Here is a 21212-nt window from a genome sequence, read left to right as displayed (position 1 = left end):
ATCCCAGGGAGTTGATGGTCTCTTCTGGCTTCCAGGAGCAGCAGGCATGCGTGCGGTACATAGACATGCAGATAGGCAAAACACTCCTATGTATGAAATAAGTAAATATTTAAAAAAGTGAAATTAAAAATAGAAGAATTATTTTAAGGACTTAAAAATTATTTGTTTGCCTATTTTGTGTGCATATGGGTGTTTTTCTTGAATGTCTGTGTACATACCTGGTGCCTATTGGAGCCCGAAGAGGGTATTAGAGCCCCTGGGAGCTACAGTTGCAAGCTGCCGTGTAGATGCTGGATCTTGAACTTGGGTCATCTAGAAGACCACCCAGACAGCTCTCCATCCCCAGAAGATTTAATTTTTAAAAAATAAAAGACAGGGCCAGGGACATGGCTCAGTTGGAAAGTCATTGCTGAATAAGCATTAAGAGCCAAGTTTAGACTCATAGCACCCACATTAAAAAATAAGTAAAAGCCACGCTTGGAAAAGGACGTGGAAGACAGGTAAATCCTGGGGGCTTGTTGGCCAGGTAGCTAATTTGTGAACTCCTGGCAAGTGAGAGCTCCTATCTCAGAAACCAAGGTGGTGGGAACCCAAGGAAAGACACTTGATACTGATGCCTGCTTCCTCATGCATGCACACATGCGTGTACGCACATGAACACACATATACAAAAGAAAAAATAAGGAAATAGCACATGCAAGGTATATATTAGATGCCTAATAAATGTATGCCAAATGCAGGTGTTAATAAATGGCTCCTGTTATGGACTGAATTATGTATCCTTACGCCATGGGGTTATATTATAATAAGGTAGCCGAGATAATGAATTCAGAAAAAGGGATGTTTGCTTGGTCTTACGGCTTCAGAGATGCTAGCCCATGGTTGCTCAGTCCTGTTGCTTGGTTCTGTTGCTTTGTGTCTGAGGGAGCATGGAGAAGAAAGAAATGAAAAAGGGGTCCCAATATTTTCTTTAAGGATACACTGCTGGTGACCCTCCCTCAACTAGATCCTATGTTCTAGAGCAGTGGTTCTCAACCTGTAGAGCCTGACTCCTTTTGGTCTTGGACAGTCCTTTCACAGGGTTCATCTTAGGCCATCAGAAAACACATATTTACATTAGCAATATAAGAGTGGCGAAATTACTATTATGAAGCAATGGAAATTATTTTATAATTGGGGGAGTGTCGCCGCAACATGAGAAACTGTATTAAAAGGCTGAAGCATTAGGAAGGTTGAGAACCACTATTCTAAAGGTTCTTCTACTGTCAAACTGTGTCAGGCTGGTGGCTAACATTTTCAATACACAGGCTTTGGGGTATGGGCTGCCATTAGAATCTAAATTAGGGAGCCCTCCAAGCAGCTTTGATGGTGTCCTGGGTTGGGGGTGTGGCTCAGCTGCTGCAGCGACTGCCTAGCAGACACAAAGCCCTGAACTTGACCTTCAGCCCCTTATAAACTACATATTTTGGAGAACGTTTCTATCTAGGCACTCAGGTAGTAGAGGCAGAAGGATCAATTCTTGCATTCACAGTGAGCCTGAGGACCACCTGAGTCTTGTGAGACTTTGTCTAAAGAAAGTCGTTGATGTCCTATGCCCAGGATGTCTAAATGTAAACTTAATGGAACATGTTGCAGCATATGCAATTATCTAGTGAGCTTATTCTGAACAAAAGTGAGTTCTTAATCTGAGATGGCCAATGCCCACACAGAAAACACCAATATTAAAGCTTACACTAAGCCTTTTATTTTAAAAAAGAGCATGGTTCATGGGTAAAGGCGCTTGCTGTACAAACATGGTGACCTCAGACCCACATAACAGTGTGAGAAGAAAAAGAGATCCTCTTATTCCCACCTCTGACCGTCATGGCATGCACAGCCCAAATACACATCGCTCACATATGCACCCAGTAATACTGAATAAAATTTATAATTTTTAAAGAAAAGAATGTATTATGAAGTAACACACGCAAAATGTGTCCCAAAGACAGAGGCAGAAACTTGGCTCCATAGTTACAAACCAAGGACCCCAGAGGCTACAGATCAGTGTAGAGGAGGCAAGAGGCTAGAAGGATTTGTTACTAGAACCTTCTGGGGACTATGGCTCTGCTGCCATTTCAACTCAAGACGTCCAGCCTCCAGAACAGAGTGACAACATGTTTCTCTTGTTCCAGGCCACTGCGCTATTGCAGAAGCCCTGGAAAGCCATCAATTTGCCTTCATTCAGCACTCCCTGACACCTTCCCGCTTTCCTTGAGTTCAGTCTTCTGTCTTGTTTCTGTCAAGTCACACTCAACCTTGTATCAACCACGTGTCTACTAGAGAAGGCTCAGAGTGGGGAAATATGGCTGCTGATTGATTGAGTGGACTCATTCCCATTGATGTGATTTTCTTGTTCTAGGCCTGGGTCAGAGGCATAGTACAGGATGTTGAAGAAGACACATTTGGGAGAAATGGCCTATCCCATCCCCCAACCCACATTTGCTTTTCTACTTCCTGTTCTAATTTCTCCTTGCGGTCTTTACCCCATGAACCCAGGATCAACACTGGAGATAATGGCCCTATACCTTGGCCTTCAAAAGTTGACCCCTAAACTTGATGGTCCGCAAACTTTTCCTTCTAAAATTGGTCCTAAACTTTGACCTTCCAAAGACGACTCACAATCTTGACCATCTACAAATAACTCCAATTCTTGACCTTCCAAAGATGACTCCACACCTTAACTTCCTAAGAAAGTCTATACTGTCAAAGCAGATGGTAGTGTGTTGAACACAGCACTGACGTGCCCCTGCCCCCCCCCAACTAAGGAGAATGCATTTCCTTTCCTTCTCCTTGCAAGTATATTTTCCTTCTAAACACAAATAACAATCCCGTTGCCCCATAATTAGATTGGATTACAGAATAATTACAACCTTGTTTGCTCTCGGCAGATTACATGGTAATTATACTTGGCATTACCATGAAGAACCAAGAAATTCTGACGATGTCATTACATGGTTATTTGTACAGTACAATGCAGCAGTGTAATTATACATGCAACATTTGTTCTCCAATAGGAGAATGATTAAAACAATGCTAATGCTTCAAAGTGTTGATTAGGTGCCAACATGATATGACATTGGCAATGTGGGAAGGGTGTCTGGTTATTAATTCTTCCCACAACATAGCAATATGCGCCTTCTCCTGGGCTTCCCCGTTACCTCTTCAGCAGGCTGTGCTGTGGTCAAGAAGGACATGTGACCATAAGCTTGCCTTCCTATCCTCACAGCTCTGGTATATTTATAGCAGCCGGTGGACTTCAATCCACATTAAAACGGAGGGAGAAACTGGGGAGATGGCTAAGTTGGTAAAGAGCTTGCTGTGCAAACTTGAGGCCCAGAAGTCAGTCCCCAGCACCCACATAAAAAAGCTGTGTGGAGGTATGCACCTGTAATTCCAGCAGTGGGAAGATAATCTCTGGGGCTCCCTGACTCGTCATCAGCTTAACCAGATCAGTGAACCCCAGGTCCAGTGAGAGACATCCTTTCCAAAAAGTAAGGGAGCGAAGCTCATTGAGAGGGCTTGGGAGATGTCTCAGAGTGTAAACCATTTGCCTTGCCAGTGTAAGGACCAGAGTCTGGGTCAAAGCCATGTAAGTCGGATGGAATGGCAGCCAGTCTGTAATTCCCACATGTGGGAGGCAGAAATATGGGCTCTCTATAGAAAACAGCCTCATTAGACTGACTGAGATGACAGGCAAGTTCCAGGCTCAGGGAGAGGCAAACACCTCAACATAGGTGAACAAGTGTTAGAGGTAGTGTTGTGGCTTGAAAGTGAAATGTCCCCCACATGCTCAAGTGTCCCCAGTTGGTGGCACTATTTGGGAAGGCTGGGAAACTTCAGGAGATGGAGTCTCACTGGAGAAAGAGGTTCATTGGAGAGCAAACTTGGAGGGTTTATGGCCTGTTTCTACTTCCTGTTCTCACTACTTCCTGACTGCCAGGCTGGCCTCATATTCCTCCTTCCATGTTCTCATCTTTCTTCTGTTCCGTCCTAATGGATCCTATCTCTTTAGAATGGTAGTCTGAAACAAGCCCCTTTCTAGACTAAGTAAAAGTTTGACCAGGTATTCTGACATAGCTATAGAAAAGAAATTCACACAGGCTATGGCTTCAGGGATGAATGAGATAAGAAAGCACTGTCTGAGATCTGCTCATCACACATGGCTGGGCAGAATACTCCTTTGCTTGGACACCAGTTTCTCCATCTTGAAATCCACAGCCTTGTCAATGGTCCCTGAAGGTTCCTTGAGTTCAGGCGTGCAAGCCAGTCAGTGACGTGTTAGCACTAATTACTTTAGTGTTCATATCCTTCAGAGACATGTTCTGACATTGCAGTATGATGTTGCTGTGTATAAAGTTCACATTTAAGACCAACACAAGCTACAGGAAAAACAAACAAGCAAACAAGCCCCCCCCCAAAAAAACCCTAAAAAATAAAAAAATGAGCAACCCTGCAGGGCTGGAGAGAGGGCTCAGTAGGTGAGAGTGCTTGCTGCATGCAGACCTGAATTCAGGTCTCAACACCCATGTAAACCTAGGCCTGTCTCTGTCTCTGTCTCTGTCTCTGTCTCTGTCTCTCTGTGTGTGTGTGTCTGTCTGTCTGTCTGTCTCTGTCTTTGTCTCTGTCTCTCTCTGTCTCTCTGTCTTTCTGCCTCTCTCTGTGTCTCTGTCTCTGTCTCTGTCTCTGTCTCTCTCTCTCTCTCTCTCTGTGTGTGTGTGTGTGTATGTGTGTGTGTGTTTGTGTGTCTATAACCCTGACACATTTGGGGGAGGGGAAACTGGAGAATCACAGGGAATTGCTGGTGGCCTGTCCTGCTCCAGGGATCCTATTTTAAAGAGTAAGGTAGAGAATGATACAGCAGGACACCTGGTATTATCCTCTGGCCTTTGCATGCACACACACAGATGTGGACCACTGCAAGCAGGCAGGTGCATATACCACACACATACACCACACACATGCGCACTTAAAGACCCCCACGAAATAAATAGATGAAAATATAATTAAATTTAAAAACAAAATGCCTGCAAATAAAACTCATGTTTTCAGTAAGTTTATGCTTTTGGGTCAGGTCACATTCCTCACTATGCCTGGGGGGCTCATGCAGCCTGTGGGTTGCCAGTTGGGCACACTTGCACAGCGTTTGCAGGGGATGGAACTTCTCTTTGCATGGAGCCTAACACGTAAGAACTACACACAGAGGAGAATAACTCTTCCTTCTTCGGAGGCAGACCACTGGGCTATACCACGGGCCCTTAGCTTCATCAGTTTTCTCACTACAATTTTCACTGCTGGTTGTCTTTGGGATGAGTGAGATGCAGGCTCAGTCTATGGCAAAGAATGGGATTTAGGAAGCCAGGGACTTACATTTGATTCTATGCTGGTTACTTCTGTCAACTTGCCACTACCTAGGAAGAACTACCTGGGAAGAAAGTCTCCGTTCAGTAACTATTTCTATCAGTTTGATATGTGGGGGGACTGTGTTGATTGGTGACTGGTGTGGAAAGATCCATTCAGCTATGTGTTGCACCATTCCTGGCCCCAGATTCCCATACCGTATGAGAGGGAGAAAGCTAGCTGGATACTAAGTGGAAGCAGTGAGGATGTGTTTGCTTCTCTGATGTGACTGTGTGATGTGACTTGCTTCTGTGAGTTCCTGCCTTGGTGTCTTTTCATTGGTGGGTTGTCATGGAATTGTAAGCAAATAATCTCTTCCTCCCTGTATTTACTTTTGGCCAAGGGGTACAGCAACAGAAATGCAACTGTCCTCAAAGACCTTGATCACTTCTTCTGAACATTCTGAGTCTTTCTTACTGGAGTCCTATTCTGAGGACGGCGGCGCACATCTTGAAGTACAGTGAAGCTTAGGATAGTGCACACTGGGTTGGAGATGGAGCTCAGTGGGCAGAGCCCTTGGCTAACACACATAAAGCCCTGAGGTCTATCCCCAGGACTTTGTAAACTGGGCATAGTGGTGCATGCTTGTAAACTCAGCACTGGGGAGGTAATGGCAGGAGGTTCAGAAATTTGTTATCCTCTTAAGCTATATGCTGAATTCAAGGTGAGCTTGGAATACACAAGACTGTGTTAAATTTTTTTCAATTTATTTTATTCATCTGAGTGCTTTGCCTGCACACACGTCTGTATACCACATGTGTGCCTGGTGCCTGAGGAAGTGATGAGCCTCCACGTGGATGCTGGGAATCGAACCTGGGCTCTTCACAAGAACAGCAGAGCTTTTAACCAGAGTCAACTCTACAGCCCACTAGACTATATCTTAAAAAATTATGAGAGATACAGATAGACAGACAGACAGGCGCGCGCGCGAACCCACACACACACAGCTGGTCTTCTGCCCAACTTCCCATCATAGCTGTAGTAGCTATTATCCTAGACTCTCCTTGTAGAAAACAGATTGTGTTCCCATTGTCACACAACAGCTGGAGCAAAGCAGATGAGAGAGAGAGGAAGAGAGAGAGAGAGAGAGAGAGAGAGAGAGAGAGAGAGAGAGAGAGAGAGAGAGTACATGTCAAGTAGTTCCTGGCACTGTACCTCAAGAAGTGTTACCCACAGTGGTTGTTTGGTTGGTCATTTGTTTTTAAGACTTGTTTCCTTTTTAAGTTGCATGCATATGTGTATATCTGTATGTGTGTGTGTGTGTGTGTGTGTGTGTGTGTGTGTGTGTGTGTGTTCAAGTACCCAGTGGAGACCATAAGAGGATACTGGATCTGCTGGAGCTGGAGTCACAGATAGTCATGAGCCACCTGACATGGGTTCTGGGAACTGAACTCTGATCTTCATGATCAGAGTAGTGCGTGCTCTTAGCCACTGACTCATCTCTCCAGTCTCTTGGGCGCCATACCACAGTATGTGTGCTTCCTGGCTATGACCCACAGAACTCCTGTTGCTGAGATATTTCTTCTGCGTGGAGATGGGTTTCACCAATCTTGTGATCATGGGTCACACTGGACAAATTAATGAAGTGTCTGTGGTCTGGCTGGAAGAGCATGTAGTTAAACAGTGCCTATATATGTCCACTGTTCTCTACCTGGTCCTTCCCTCCTTCTTCCAAACCACAGTGGAGGAATCCCATCCCATGCTTTCATTGGTGGCGTGCATATCTGAGAGCATCACAGACAATTGACTGATCTTTAGAAGACCCTTGCCCTCCCTGTCTCTTCCCTGTCTCTTTCCTTGGAGTGAGTAGGGCAGAGCAACTGAAGGTCAGACAGGAGAGAATGTGGTCTAGGACTCTCTCTCTCTCTCTCTCTCTCTCTCTCTCTCTCTCTCTCTCTCTCTCTGTGTGTGTAGTATGCAAGGGTGCAACATGCACACACACTTGTGTAGAAAAAAGTGCATTCTTCAGGCCACTCCTGAGTGTCACTAGGGTAGTAAATTGCTGAAAAGCAAAGATGCTATAGGTTGGTGCAGAGGACTCTGGGAAACAGAGTTAATTCTATACATACATGGTTTATTGGTCAATATATTTGGAAGCCTAGTGTGGTGTGATAACACACAACTGCCATTCATCAGAAACACAGAAATGTTTGGTTGGTTGGCAGCACAAGGTCCAATGAGTAGTTGGTCTTATTCAAGGAATTGGGGCCATGTGGAGCCACAGGAGGCGGGGACTGAGTTTTGAGAACAGGAAGCCAACGGTGCTGGAGCAGATGCCGATCTCCTTCGATTTAAGCGGACCCTCGTGGGAAAAAGAAGCAGTTGCTCAGTCCTCATGTGTTGTACACAATTAGTTTTGAACAATCAGAGTTGGAATAAATGTGTGTGGATGTTGGACATGCTCACATACACATATACACAGGCTGAATACATATGCAAGCTAAATATATCACCATTTATATGCTACACATGGAATGTGATATAAACCTGAACATAGCATATAAATATACAGTATATATTCCATGTTCATATTAAATTCAAATATTATATGTAAATATGTATATGCATATGATATACATGAACCAAGTATATAATATATGTTTAAATGGTTTATTTCATGTTCCTTCTCCAGTGGCAGAAAATTAAAATGAGTCCAAAACTGTATCTAGGAAGCATATGAAAGGAAAGGAAAAGCCAGCAATAAAATGCAGATGGCTTCCAGGGCTGAACACAGGTCTTCATGTGCCCCTCCTAGTGTCAGCATTCCACAGTAGAACAGCAAGAGCTTTGTGGCTAACCTAGACTGGTGCACTCATGCATAGAGATGTCACATCACATCTGGAGAGCGAAGACCCAGCAAAAGAGAGACCATGTATCACCTAGGGATGGATGGAAGGGTATGGAGCTGTTAGCGGCATCCAATGAGAACATTTCACCACACGGCAAACACTCTACCAATTAAACATGCTCTTCTGTCCTCCCGAGCCTCCTTGCGACTCCATTCTCTTATTTGAAGTAGAGCAAACATACCACTGTGTGCTGTGGTAATTAGGAGTGTGGGAAATCACTTCTTGCATTTGTTTTTGGAGCATACATCAGTATTTAAGAAATGGTATTTATAATGAGGGTTTACACTGGGGTTAAGCTGGACATAGGAAGAGGGACAGGATAAAGAGAAGAGAAATCTGGATATAAGCCCAAGGGCAAGCCAAGAGGCTAATGAGTATCCTTTTTGCTGTTCAGAACAGACCTTTACATGGCCAAGTCCTGAGGTCATTCACAACCATACTCTAAAGACTCTTGCAGTACTAGTAAGGCTTTGTTGACTTCCCTTAATCAATAGGAAAACAAAATCTCAAAATAAAAGAGTCGAAGGTATCTGGAATGGAGGCTCAGAAACCAGTCTGGTCTTTGTACGAAGGAGCAAACCTATTGGCTGTCCTAGGCTCAGTTTCCCTGACCATAAAATAAGAGGTGGTAGCCGAATAGTTTCTATAGTTCTTTTCAGTTCTAAAATTTTATAATCCTAAGAAGGGTTTTTATAGTCCCCCCTGCCAGGAAATGTGACCACATTGTGTATTTGGTTTCAGTTTAGCTGCACTGTGAGGTTCGCTCTGCACATATGCATGCACAGTACAAATATACACATCAGTTGAAGCACACACGGGCATGGAGAGAGGAAATAGTCCCTACACTCCAGTGCTTTCAATTGAGCCATCAAGTTACTCAGCTATTTACGATGGAGGGGAAAATGGGGCCCTGTGTTCCCTTCTCTGGAGGATCTCTCTGGGAACTCGGCAGACTCCCAGTGGGAGAAAGAAAGAAGACTTTGACGTGTGCAGGGTGGCTGTGTGGAAATACTGTGTCTTGGGTCGTTCATTTCCAGGGACCACCAGGTCTGAATTTTGAGACCATGGGCTTGTTGAAGGGTAGTCCATTTCTGTTCCTGACACACATCCTGATATTTGAATTGGCTAATATCCTACCACATTTAGACTTGTATTTCTGGCCTGTCAGATTTTCTCTGTCAGTCATGCAGTGATGCAGTCATGCCTCCCGTGGGCCATGAGGTGCTCAGGGCTGGGATACAGAGGAGGGAGGGGAGCATGGTCCGTCTACTCCCTCGGCATCCCAACAGGGATCTCCAGCTAGTGTGTGCTTGGAGACCTAAATCTAGGTATTTAAACATAAAGAAACTTGACTATCTGTCGCTGTCTGTCTATCTGTCTGTCTCCCTGTCTGTCTCTCTGTCTGTCTCTCTTTGTCTTTCTCTCTCTCTCTCTCTCTCTCTCTCTCTCTCTCTCTCTCTCTCTCTCTCTCTCTCTCTCTCTCCACCATCTATATCAGGCTAACTGATAGACTTTAGAGATTATCTTATTACTCGCTCCCAATTCACCATAGAAATTCTAGTATTACAGATGTGAATGTCCATGGGTTCTGGGTGTCTAAACGTAGGTTTTTATGACTTTTATCCACTGTGCCATAGTCCCAGTTTCAACTCTCTCTATCTCTCTGTCTCTCTCTGTGTGTTTCTCTCTGTCTATCTCTGTCTGTCTCTGTCTGTCTCTCTCTGTCTCTCTCTGTCCCTGTCTCTCTGTCTGTCTGTCTGTCTGTCTGTCTGTCTCTCTGTCTCTCTGTCTCTATATATATGTGTGTGTGTGTGTGTGTGTGTATGTGTGTGTGTGTGTGTATGTGTGTGTGTGTGTGTGCGTGCGTGTGTGTGTGTGTTTTGAGAAGGAATAATTGCACCTCCTGTGACCCCCTTATTTTCTGACCCCATTGAAACCCTTCCCTAGAGGGCCACATTGCCCTTTGTTTTACTTTGGTTGGTGGACGGAGCCATTTTAGCACAGAAGTAACACCTATTACATCACGTGTCCACACCTCTATCCAGGCTCATGAGAGGCTAAGGACAACATAGGTGGTAGCCACTGATCACAAATATCCAGCAGACAAACTCTGACAGAGAACTTCCCATAGGGGATTAGATACCATGAAGGGAGGTGGTAAGAAAACTTCAGCAGCCCTTCCCTAACCCATGGACAACAAATGTATCCAAGGTGTCAGCAAAGAGCACACCAGAATTAAGAAGTGACAAGAAGGTGGGTTGAGAGGGTATCTCGATAGGCATCTTCCCAATTGTGAAGCAAGTATGGACAGTGAGAAGATCTTCCAGAAGCACCATATGGATCAGGTACACTGTGGCCAGTGTTGTGTGTGTGTGTGGGGGGGGGATGGGGAGGAGGGCAGGAGGTTGTAGATCATGTAGGTTCCTGTGGGCCATGGCAAGAATTTCTGACATTGACAAAGACAAAGCCAAGTCTAGGAAGCATGTAGGTAGAGAAAGGGAGGTGACTGCTATGCTGAAGCTCACCATGGCTACAGGAGAGTGACCTGGAGCTACCTCGGCAGTCTTAATGAGAGCCTAGGTTGGAACCTGGTGTGCTGGCAAAGAGATGGGACAAGAGGGGAGCTGGCAGATACCCGTGGGTGGTAGACCTCTATATACATACCGTTTTGTGGTTAATGCTGATTGTCAACTTGAATCACCATGGAGACACACCTTTAAGCATCTATGAGAGAGGCTGGGTTAACTGAGCTAGGAAGGCTTGCCTCCTAACTGGGAGCTGCATCATGCTGTGGACTGGGGTCCTAGACTGAAAGGAAGCTGTGCTTCAGCATCCACCTTTCTGTATTCCTAAGTACAGACGCCATGCAACCAGCCTCACACCCCTGCTGCTGTGACTTCCCCACCATGATGGACTGTACCCTCAAACTGAGAGTCAACATAAGCCCTTACTACCTTAAGTGGGTTTGGGTAGACATTCTGTCCCAGCAAAACAAAAAGCAGCCAACGTGAGTTGTAGATCCCAGGTCTCATTTCTCCAACTACAAAATAATCACTAGACTTTCCTCTTGCCGACACTACTCCTATAGAGTAGATACAGAGGCTGTGTTCACACCAGCTCCTGTAAGGATGAGGGTGTGAAGTTGCCGGCACATAATCCACTGTGTATCTATGCAGATACATAATCTAACACAATCTACTGTGGCCAACGAGGAACTTACATAGCTAGAGAAGTCAGAATCACCAGGAGATTCTAGGCAAGCTCTCAGGAGAACCAGCTTGCCAAAGGAACTTTGTCCTCTGACACCATCAAGCGATCGTACCCTCAGCTGTAGATACAGTGCTTTCTGCACAAACTTGAAGACCCCATGTTTAAAAGCTGGCCATGGAAGTTACTGTCTAATAATCCCTGCACTTGACAGCTAGTCTAGCTTTATCAGTAAGTTTCAGGTTCAATGAGAGATCCTCGTTCAAAAAAATAAGGCAGAGAGAAATTAAGGAAGATAGCACATGTTGGCCTCTGCCTTCCATACTCACATGCACTAGCACCTGGGTGCATGCTTGTGCATGTGTGCGCACGTGCTTGTGTGTGTGTGTGCCTGTGCACACACAGGCACACGCGTGTGCGTGCACACATACACAAACACACATACACATGTCAGAATGCTAAGAAGATTATCAGACGCTCTGCAAATGACGGCACCTACAACCTTTTCTGCCTCCCCTTGTATGGAGCATTTTGTGCCCTATGTTCAGACACCAGAATATGGTTGTGGTATTTTCTTCTGTCTCACAGATGGAGCTGATTCAGGGATAGAGACACTAAGCAGCTTGCCCAACATCCCTCGGCAGGCAGTTGCTGCTCTCTGAATTATCACCAAACCCTGCCCATTTCTCCATGGAGGCCAAGGAGTTACAGTATGTGTCAATCATTACACTTAAGAAAACACCCCTAAAGTTGACTCCCACTACTGTTTATTTTGCCCAGTGTCACGGGCTCTGTGGACACAACTATGGCCAAAGAGAGGCCATAGTGAGGTCATTCTCCTTACGCAACAACAGGGCTGGGCCTAGCCAGGGGCATCAATGGCAGTGCAATTTGAAAGCTGGTCTTGTTAACACACACTTCACACTGCAGCTCTGGGCAATAATGGAAGAAATACAGTCGTTAAATTTTAATTAGGAAGAAAAGATGTTCATTATTAGTTGTCATTCCTCATTGTCTCCTAATTATGCTCCTTGCATGATAAAAGGAAAGACTACATTTCATTTGCATTGTTCTTGCTTGGGGCTTTTGGAAAGAAAAGGCGTTAGGGATTCTCTTTCCTCTCCTCACCTGAACTGTCCCACTATGGGCTCTGCCTGAAAAGCCAGAAGGTAAGGGGGAGGATGGGAAGTCAGAGCCCTGTCCCCACCACCTACAGAGGTCAGGGTGGTTTCCGTACAGTTGGTCAGTTCTTCCTTTGACTGCTTTTTCCTTCCTTTCTTTTTCCCTTCTTTCTTCTCTTCCTTCCTTCATTCTTTCCTTTCCTCCATCTTTCCTTCCTTCCTTCCTTTCTTCCCTCTTTTCCTTCCTCCATTCACCTTTACTTTCCTTTCCCCCTTTTATTCCACAGATTATGAAGTCTGGGTTGGCTGTCTGTACCCATGAAGACTGCTAAGTCCTCTGTACCTTCTGTGATGTCCATCTTACCCTTCTGTTTGTCCAGTCTCAACCCCTGAGAGCACCTAATCTCCCTATGACCCATAGGAGACACCTAGATAGTAACTGTGACTGTTCATGTTGACTGTTAATTTTACAGGACCTAGAATTATCTAGCAGGCGAATTTGGGTATGCCTATGAGCTTCTGCATTGGGTTAATTAAGGTAAGAAGATCTGCTCTAATGATGGGCAGCCCCCACCATTCCATAGTCTACAGTCCTGGACAGTATTAAAAGGAGAAGTCTAGCTGAGCATCAGTAGTCATCTCTCCCTGCTTTTACAGCGAGCACATCTTTCTTCTCTTCCTTCCTTCCTTCCTTCCTTCCTTCCTTCCTTCCTTCCTTCCTTTCTTCCTTCTTTCCTTTCTTCCATTGGAGCCATCTCCCCAGCTCTCTGTATTACATAAACTTGTGGAATCATGGTCCATCTGCAACAGAAAGGTCACTGTGGAGCAGATGTCTGTGTCTAGATAAAAATCAAAATTACAAGAGCCTCTATGAATCTTGTGATGCTACCCAAAGTCATTACAGGAATAGCAGCTTGAAGTGATCAGTGAAATGGTTGGAGCACACAGGTCTAAGGGTGTCCTGTGAGAGCTCTATACCACCTGGCCTATAAACAGTGATTTTACAGTATTTGGTCTCTGGCAGCCAGGTGCCATGAAATAGGTAGGGCTAGCAGAGTGATTACTGCAGAGACATGAGGCAGTTGAAATCCTGTGTGATACTAAGCTTAAGAGATGCTGAGTGACAGGTGCTAGGTTCACAATCGCAGAGGATACTCAGGACTTAGACTCTGACTCACCTTAATTAATCACACTCCACAGACAACAGTAGATACTTGGGCCTTTCTGGCCACAAGACCTCGGAGAAAGGGAGGGGTGATCTCATCACCAGATTTTATATTATAACCCCAGGATACCTCTGTATTCTGTGAATGTGGTTGAGCTAAAGGCCAATGCTTTGGGGATCTATGTACCAGTCCTGTACAGTCCTCCACTGCCTCCCCTCTCACTGTCTCTGGTCATTTCTGTGTACCCATTTCCAATTGAGTTTGAGAGCAGAATCTGGTACTAATCCCAGAGCCTTCACGGAAACATTGATCTTCCCCTGCCTGGAATGTTGATATTTCCTGGCGGTTCAAAAGCTCTCAATCCTCAGAGGCATGAGAAATGTTCTCTGGCTTCACCACCATCCACGGAGAAGAATTTCCCACGTGCTCTCTCTAGAGCATTCAGTCAAACCCTGACCGGTTATAGTCTTTCTGCCAAAGAAGCATTTTTATTTTCTGTTTCCCTGTGTGACTGGTTAGAAGAGGGACTTTTCTCTTTGTGACTGGTTAGGAGACAGGATCTTTCCTGTCATTCTCTTCCCCTCTGATTCTCTCCTCTGCTTTCTCCCCTTTGTCCCATCTCCTCTTTCCTCCTCTTCCTTCCTCTTTCTCTCTTCTCTTCTCTATCCTCCCCTTTGTACACTCCACTACCTCTCCTCTTTCCTCTCTTCTCTGTCTCTTTCCCTCCCCTCTCCTCCTTTCTCTTCCTCTCTTAAAGATTGGGCCCATGGCATGCAAAGCTCGCCAGACCCTGGCTTCTCTGGATCTCTACCCTAATTCATCCATGCAGAAGTCTCTGTAGGCCACTGGTCCTGCCTCAAGAGCTCAGAGTCTCAGGTGTGGTGGGATGACCCCTAGGGTAGCATCTAGGGATGAGAACTTCACAACGAGGCTTGGGGGAGTTTGAAAGGGTCCACAGTTCATGCAAACACACCATGCACCACACTGTGCAGAACTTGTGAAATGACAGGGCTCCCACCCACCTCAGCACACTAACATCTCCTGAATGAACTGCCACAGACCAGAAGATGCCTGGAAATACCTGGATACGTAGAGAAAGGGCAGCAATATGTGCAGACTCAACTAAGGAAACTGTAGGGGTGTTGGGTCAAAATGCCATGCAGAAGAAGACTGACTTAGGGAGCCTTCTGAGGCCTGAGAGCCCTGAGGCCTGAGGGCTGGAGAAGAGGATTCAGGATCAGCACCTGCCCTCTTGAACTCACCTTTGAACTACAGCCCTGTAGGTGTTCGTTAAGTGAGAGAATTGTCTTGTGAGTTAGAATGAGTTTGCTCTACGCAGGAAGCCTCAAATAACCCAGCTAGCTAGATGGGTAATCTCCTCTAAAAGGATAGAACCCAGAGAAGGACTGAGAAGTTAACCACCGTCTGCAAGGACAGAGATACAGGACTGGTTAGCAGGCTGGGGTTCCAGGGAGGGTAGGAGTTTGAGAGATGGCAGGAGAAAGAAGATGGTCCTGAGCACAGAACACAGCCCCCAAAGAGGACGTAAAGATGGCAAGAGCAAGGACGGTGGCTGTGGAGCAGCCAGGCTGGGTAGGGTTTGCTGCGTATGCTTGCAGACTTGAGCTTGGCTCTCCCGAACATATGGGGTAAGGTTCTTTGGGGATGGCCTGGGTGCCTATAATCCAGACACTTAGGAGGCAGAAATGGGAGAAGCCCTGGAGACCACTGGTCATAGAGGGCTAGCTAAATCAGGAAGCTCCAGGGTCAGTGACAAACTGTCTCAAAAATAGTTGAGGAAGAACTCAGTTGTTGACTGTGGCTTCCACACAAATGTGTATATAGTAACATACACACACACACACACACACACACACACACACACACACACACACACACACACACACACAAGCTTTTGTGATCTTCCTCCCACAATCCCCCCAAAGGCCCCCATTCCTCCTCCAGGCAACCGTTATTTCTTTAGTGTAGCTCTTTGCTTCTACCTGTGTCACAAGGCTGTTCTGAGGTACTAATGAAATAAAGATCAAGGTGTCTTGGAAGCTTTCAAGCTCCGAGTGCAAGGGAGGGAATTGGTAGGAGGTGTTGAGAGAGTCTTGCCTTCCATCTAGTGGATGAAGCAGAAGAAAGGGTTTTGTTAGAGTGGGAAAGTCCCCCCTCCCCCTTCCAGGTTTCTACCTGGAAACCTTAGGAATTTTGATGGATTTCTATGTCCATTCATCTACTCGTTTATTCATTCATATGTTTAGGGCAAGCACAAAAACATGACTGTACCACTGTCAGCTCTAGGCTGAATATAACCATGCACCCCAGATGTTAGACTCTAGTCTCTTCTTATATGGCTAGAGAGTCCCAAGTGAAAAGGATACCTATCATAGAAAGGAAGTGTCTTCCTGGCCCAGAAAGGCAAGCATTGCGGTGCCATGGAAATGCTAAGAGGCCTACACAATGCTTTTAAGGGGTTGCTGACAGCTGTCATTAGGGAGCATCAAGGAGCCAGTAATAATCACCACTGAGTGACTGTAAACACCACCACTTCCCTTGAGGAAATATAACTTGTTAGCTTTTGTCTGGGCTGCAGAGAGGAAAGGCAAGCTCCCTCCGAAAGGGCATCTACCAGAGTCAAACATAAAATCAATCGTATGGTTCTAATTTAATTTTAATTCACATTTTTATACATGGAGTTTGTTAGGAGCGCTGACATCTCTGCTGTGGAAATCTATAAGGGCTGAATTGTCCGCACATTAGAGGATTTTTAAAAGAAGTTCTCTGCCACTGGGTTGCAATTTGTTAAAACAAACAATAGCACAGCCGTGGCACAATTGCATGAGGAGACATTAGCCGGACGAAGCGGAAATCAAGTGATCTTTTTCAGCCTCTTCTCTTGCGACTGAACTCCCGGGTAATGCCACCAAATGACAAATTGCGGGACGCATGTAAGAGCAGTGCCTTCAAAAAATACAATAGTTATACAAGCCATCTATTGTTAATGAAGAATATAATGCAATTTGCCTGTCTGTAATACAATTATGCAAATCAAACGTGGAGTTATCCCAAAATCTCTTTACATTCCGATTAAAATGAGATAATTTATCAAACAGAATATGACTGGTTATGTTTATGTGTGGCACATTAATCCTGTTACAATAATGTATCCGTCTCCTAATGGAATGGATTTGTGCAATCTAACAGAAAATGACTTTTGCACTATCCACAATTATAAAAATATTCACAGCATATCCATCCGGAGCAATAGCACATGCCCACAACGATGCAATAAACCCATTAAAACAAGCAGTGCTTATGAATGGAACCTTCACGCCAACAGCGGTGAGCGTGCCCTCAATTTTACTGTGCTCATTTTCCCAGCAACCCTGTGGCTGACAGATGCTAGGAGTAAATTAGTTTAACTTTCTTCGTCTTTTTTTTTTCTTTTTAAAAAATGTTGTTTCTTTATTTGTGTGTATGTAAATGCTCCTGCATAGGTGTGCGCATGTGTGTAGAGGACAGAGGTTGGCATTCAGTGTGTCACTGTGCCTCTTTAATTTTCATCCAAGAGGCCACCTCTCCAGGGCTGGACTCCTAAGCACAAGCTACCATGTCTTGTTTTCTTATGGAGACTCTAGGGGATAGAACTCAGGTCCTCGTTCTTTTGGGGCTAGCACTTTATTGACTAAGTCATTTTCTTCCTCCTCTTTCTCCTTTGATCTTCTTCTTCCTCCTCCTTCTCTTCTTCAAGAGTTCTGCCTGGATAAATGGCTCAGCAGATAAGAATCTGATCTTGCTGATAATTGGGCTTTATTTCCCATCACCCATTTCTAGTAGCACACAACCTCCTGTAATCCCAGGCCCAGAGCATTCAATACCCTATTGGCCTCCGTGGTCAATGTACCCACTCACATGAACAAACTTGCACACAGACACACATATACATACACAATAAAAAAAGATTTTTTTAAAAAAGAAATAAAAGGCATTCACTTTAATAGCATTTGAGGCCCCATTTTCCAGATCAGGATCTTTCATTTGGACTAATAATGATATGATTTACATGTGAGAGATTTCTAAGCCATCATGTTCTTTTTTTTTTTTTTTTTTTAGAATTTTTTCCCATCTTTATTAACTTTATTAACTTTTATTTACATTTCAAATGTTATTCCCTTTCCCGTTTCCATGCCAACATCCCCCTAACCCCTCCTCCTCCCATTGTATATGGGTGTTCCCCTCCCAAAACTCCCCCCATTATGGCCCTCCTCCCAAGAAACCTGTTCCTTGGGGGTGTCCGGCCTTGGCAGGACCAAGGGCTTCCCCTTCCACTGGTGCTCTTACTAGGCTATTTATTGCTACCTATGAGGTTGGAGTCCAGGGTCAGTCCATGTATAGTCTTTGGGTAGTAGTGGCTTAGTCCCTGGATGCTCTGGTTGGTTGGCATTGTTGTTCATATGAGGTCTAAAGCCCCTTCAGCTCCTTCAGTCCTTTCTCTTATTCATTCAACAGGGGTCCTGTTCTCAGTTCAGTTTGCTGCTGGCATTCGCCTATGTATTTGCTGTATTCTGGCTGTGTCTCTCAGGAGAAATCTACATCCGGTGCCTGTCAGCCTGCACTTCTTTGCTTCATCCATCTTGTCTAGTTTGGTGGCTGTACATGTATGGACACATATGGGGCAGGCTCTGAATGGGTGTTCCTTCTGCCTCTGTTTTAAACTTTGCCTCCCTATTCCCTGCCAAGGGTATTCTTGTTCCCCTTTTAAAGAAGGAGTGAAGCATTCGCATTTTGGTCATCCCTCTTCAGTTTCATGTGTTATGTGCATCTCGGGCAATTCAAGCATTTGGGCTAATAGCCACTTATCAATGAGTGCATACCATGTGTGTTTTTCTGTGATTGGGTTACCTCACTCAGGATGATATTTTCCAATTCCATCCATTTGCCTATGAATTTCATAAAGGCATTGTTTTTGATAGCTGATTAGTATTCCATTGTGTAGATGTACCACATTTTCTGTATTCATTCCTCTGTTGAAGGGCATCTGGGTTCTTTCCAGCTTCGGGCTATTATAAATAAGGCTGCTATGAACATAGTGGAGCATGTGTCTTTGTTATATGTTGGAGCATCTTTTGGGTATATGCCCAAGAGAGGTATAGCTAAGTCCTCAGGTAGTGCAATGTCCAATTTTCTGAAGAATCTCCAGACTGATTTCCAGAATGGTTGTACCAGTCTGCAATCCCACCAACAATGGAGAAGTGTTCCTCTTTCTCCACATCCTCGCCAGCATTTGCTGTTGCCAGAGTTTTTGATCTTAGCCATTCTGACTGGTGTGAGGTGAAATCTCAGGGTTGTTTTGATTTCCATTTCCCTTATAACTAAAGATGTTGAACATTTCTGTAGGTGCTTCTCAGCCATCCAGCATTCCTCAGCTATGAATTCTTTGTTTAGCTCTGAACCCCATTTTTATTAGGATTATTTGCCTCCCTGCAGTCTAACTTTGTGAGTTCTTTGTATATTTTGGATATAAGCCCTCTATCAGTTGTAGGATTGGTAAAGATCTTTTTCCAATCTGTTGGTTGCCGTTTTGTCCTAACAACAGCGTCCTTTGCCTTACAGAAGTTTTGTAGTTTTATGAGATCCCATTTGTCGATTCTTGAAATTAGAGTATAAGCCATTGGTGTTTTGTTCAGGAAATTTTCTCCAGTGCCCATGTGTTCGAGATTCTTCCCCACTTTTTCTTCTATTAGTTTGAGTGTATCTGGTTTGATGTGGAGTCCTTGATCCACTTGGACTTAAGCTTTGTACAGGGTGATAAGTATGGATCGATCTGCATTCTTCTATATGCTGACCTCCAGTTGAACCAGCACCATTTGCTGAAAATGCTATCTTTTTTCCATTGGATGTTTTTGGCTTCTTCATCAAAATCAAGTGACCATAGGTGTGTGTGTTCATTTCTGTGTCTTCAATTCTAATCTATGGTCTATCTGCCTGTCTCTGTACCAATACCACACAGTTTTGTTTTGTTTTTTTTTTTTTATCCCTATTGCTCTGTAATACTGCTTGAGTTCAGGGATAGTGATTTCCCCTGGAAGTCCTTTTATTGTTGAGGATAGTTTTACCTATCCTGGGTTTTTTTGTTACTCCAGATGAATCTGCAACTTGTTCTGTCTAACTCTATGAAGAATTGGACAGGAATTTTGATGGGGATTGCATTGAATCTGTAGATGGCTTTTGGTAAAATGGCCATTTTTACTATATTAATCCTGCCAATTCATGAGCATGGGAGATCTTTCCATCTTCTGAGATCTTCAATTTCTTTCTTCAGAGACTTGAAGTTCTTATCATACAGATGTTTCACTTGCTTGGTTAAAGTCACACCAAGGTATTTTATATTATTTGGGATTGTTATGAAGGGTATCATTTCCCTAATTTCTTTCTCAGCGTGTTTCTATTTTGTGTAGAGGAAGGCTACTGATTTATTTGAGTTAATTTTATACTCAGTCACTTTGCTGAAGGTGTTTATCAGGTTTAGTATTTCTCTGGTGGAACTTTTGGGATCACTTAAATATACTATTACAGCATCTGCAAATAGTGACATCTTGACTTCTTCCTTTCCAATCTGTATCCTTTTGATCTCTTTTTGTTGTCTGATTGCTCTGACTAGGACTTGGAGAACTATATTGAATAAGTAGGGAGAGAGTGGGCAGCCTTCTCTAGTTCCTGATTTTAGTGGGATTGCTTCAAGTTTCTCTCCATTTAGTTTAATGTTAGCTACTGGTTTGCTGTATATGGCTTTTACTATGTTTAGATATGGGCCTTGAATTCCTGTTCTTTCCAGGACTTTTATCATGAAGGGGTTTTGAATTTTGTCAAATGCTTTCTCAGCATCTAATGAAATGATCATGTGGTTTTTATCTTTGAGTTTGTTTACATAGTGGATTATGTTGATGGTTTTCTGTATATTAAACCATCCCTGCATACCTGGGATGAAGCCTACTTGATCATGTTGGATGATTGCTTTGATGTGTTCTTGGATTCATTTTGTAAGAATTTTATTGAGTATTTTTGCATCGATATTCATAAAGGATATTGGTCCGAAGTGCTCATTCTTTGTTGGATCTTTGTGTGATTTAGGTATAAGAGTAATTGTGGCTTCATAGAAGGAATTTGGTAGTGCTCCATCTGTTTCAATTTTGTGGAATAATTTGGATAGTATTGGTATGAGATCTTCAATGAAGGTCTGATAAAATTCTGCATTGAACCTGTACCTGGGCTCGTTTTGGTTGGGAAACTTTTAATGCCTGCTTCTATTTCTTTAGGAGTTATGGGGTTGTTTAAATGTTTATCTGTTCCTGATTTAACTTCGGTACCTGGTATCTGTCTAGGAAATTGTCCATTTCCTGCAGATTTTCAAGTTTTGTTGAATATAG

This window comes from Rattus rattus, chromosome 10 (genome assembly GCF_011064425.1).
Source record: "Rattus rattus isolate New Zealand chromosome 10, Rrattus_CSIRO_v1, whole genome shotgun sequence".
In the NCBI taxonomy this organism is placed as follows: domain Eukaryota; kingdom Metazoa; phylum Chordata; class Mammalia; order Rodentia; family Muridae; genus Rattus; species Rattus rattus.
Note: the sequence above shows the minus strand (reverse complement) of the source record.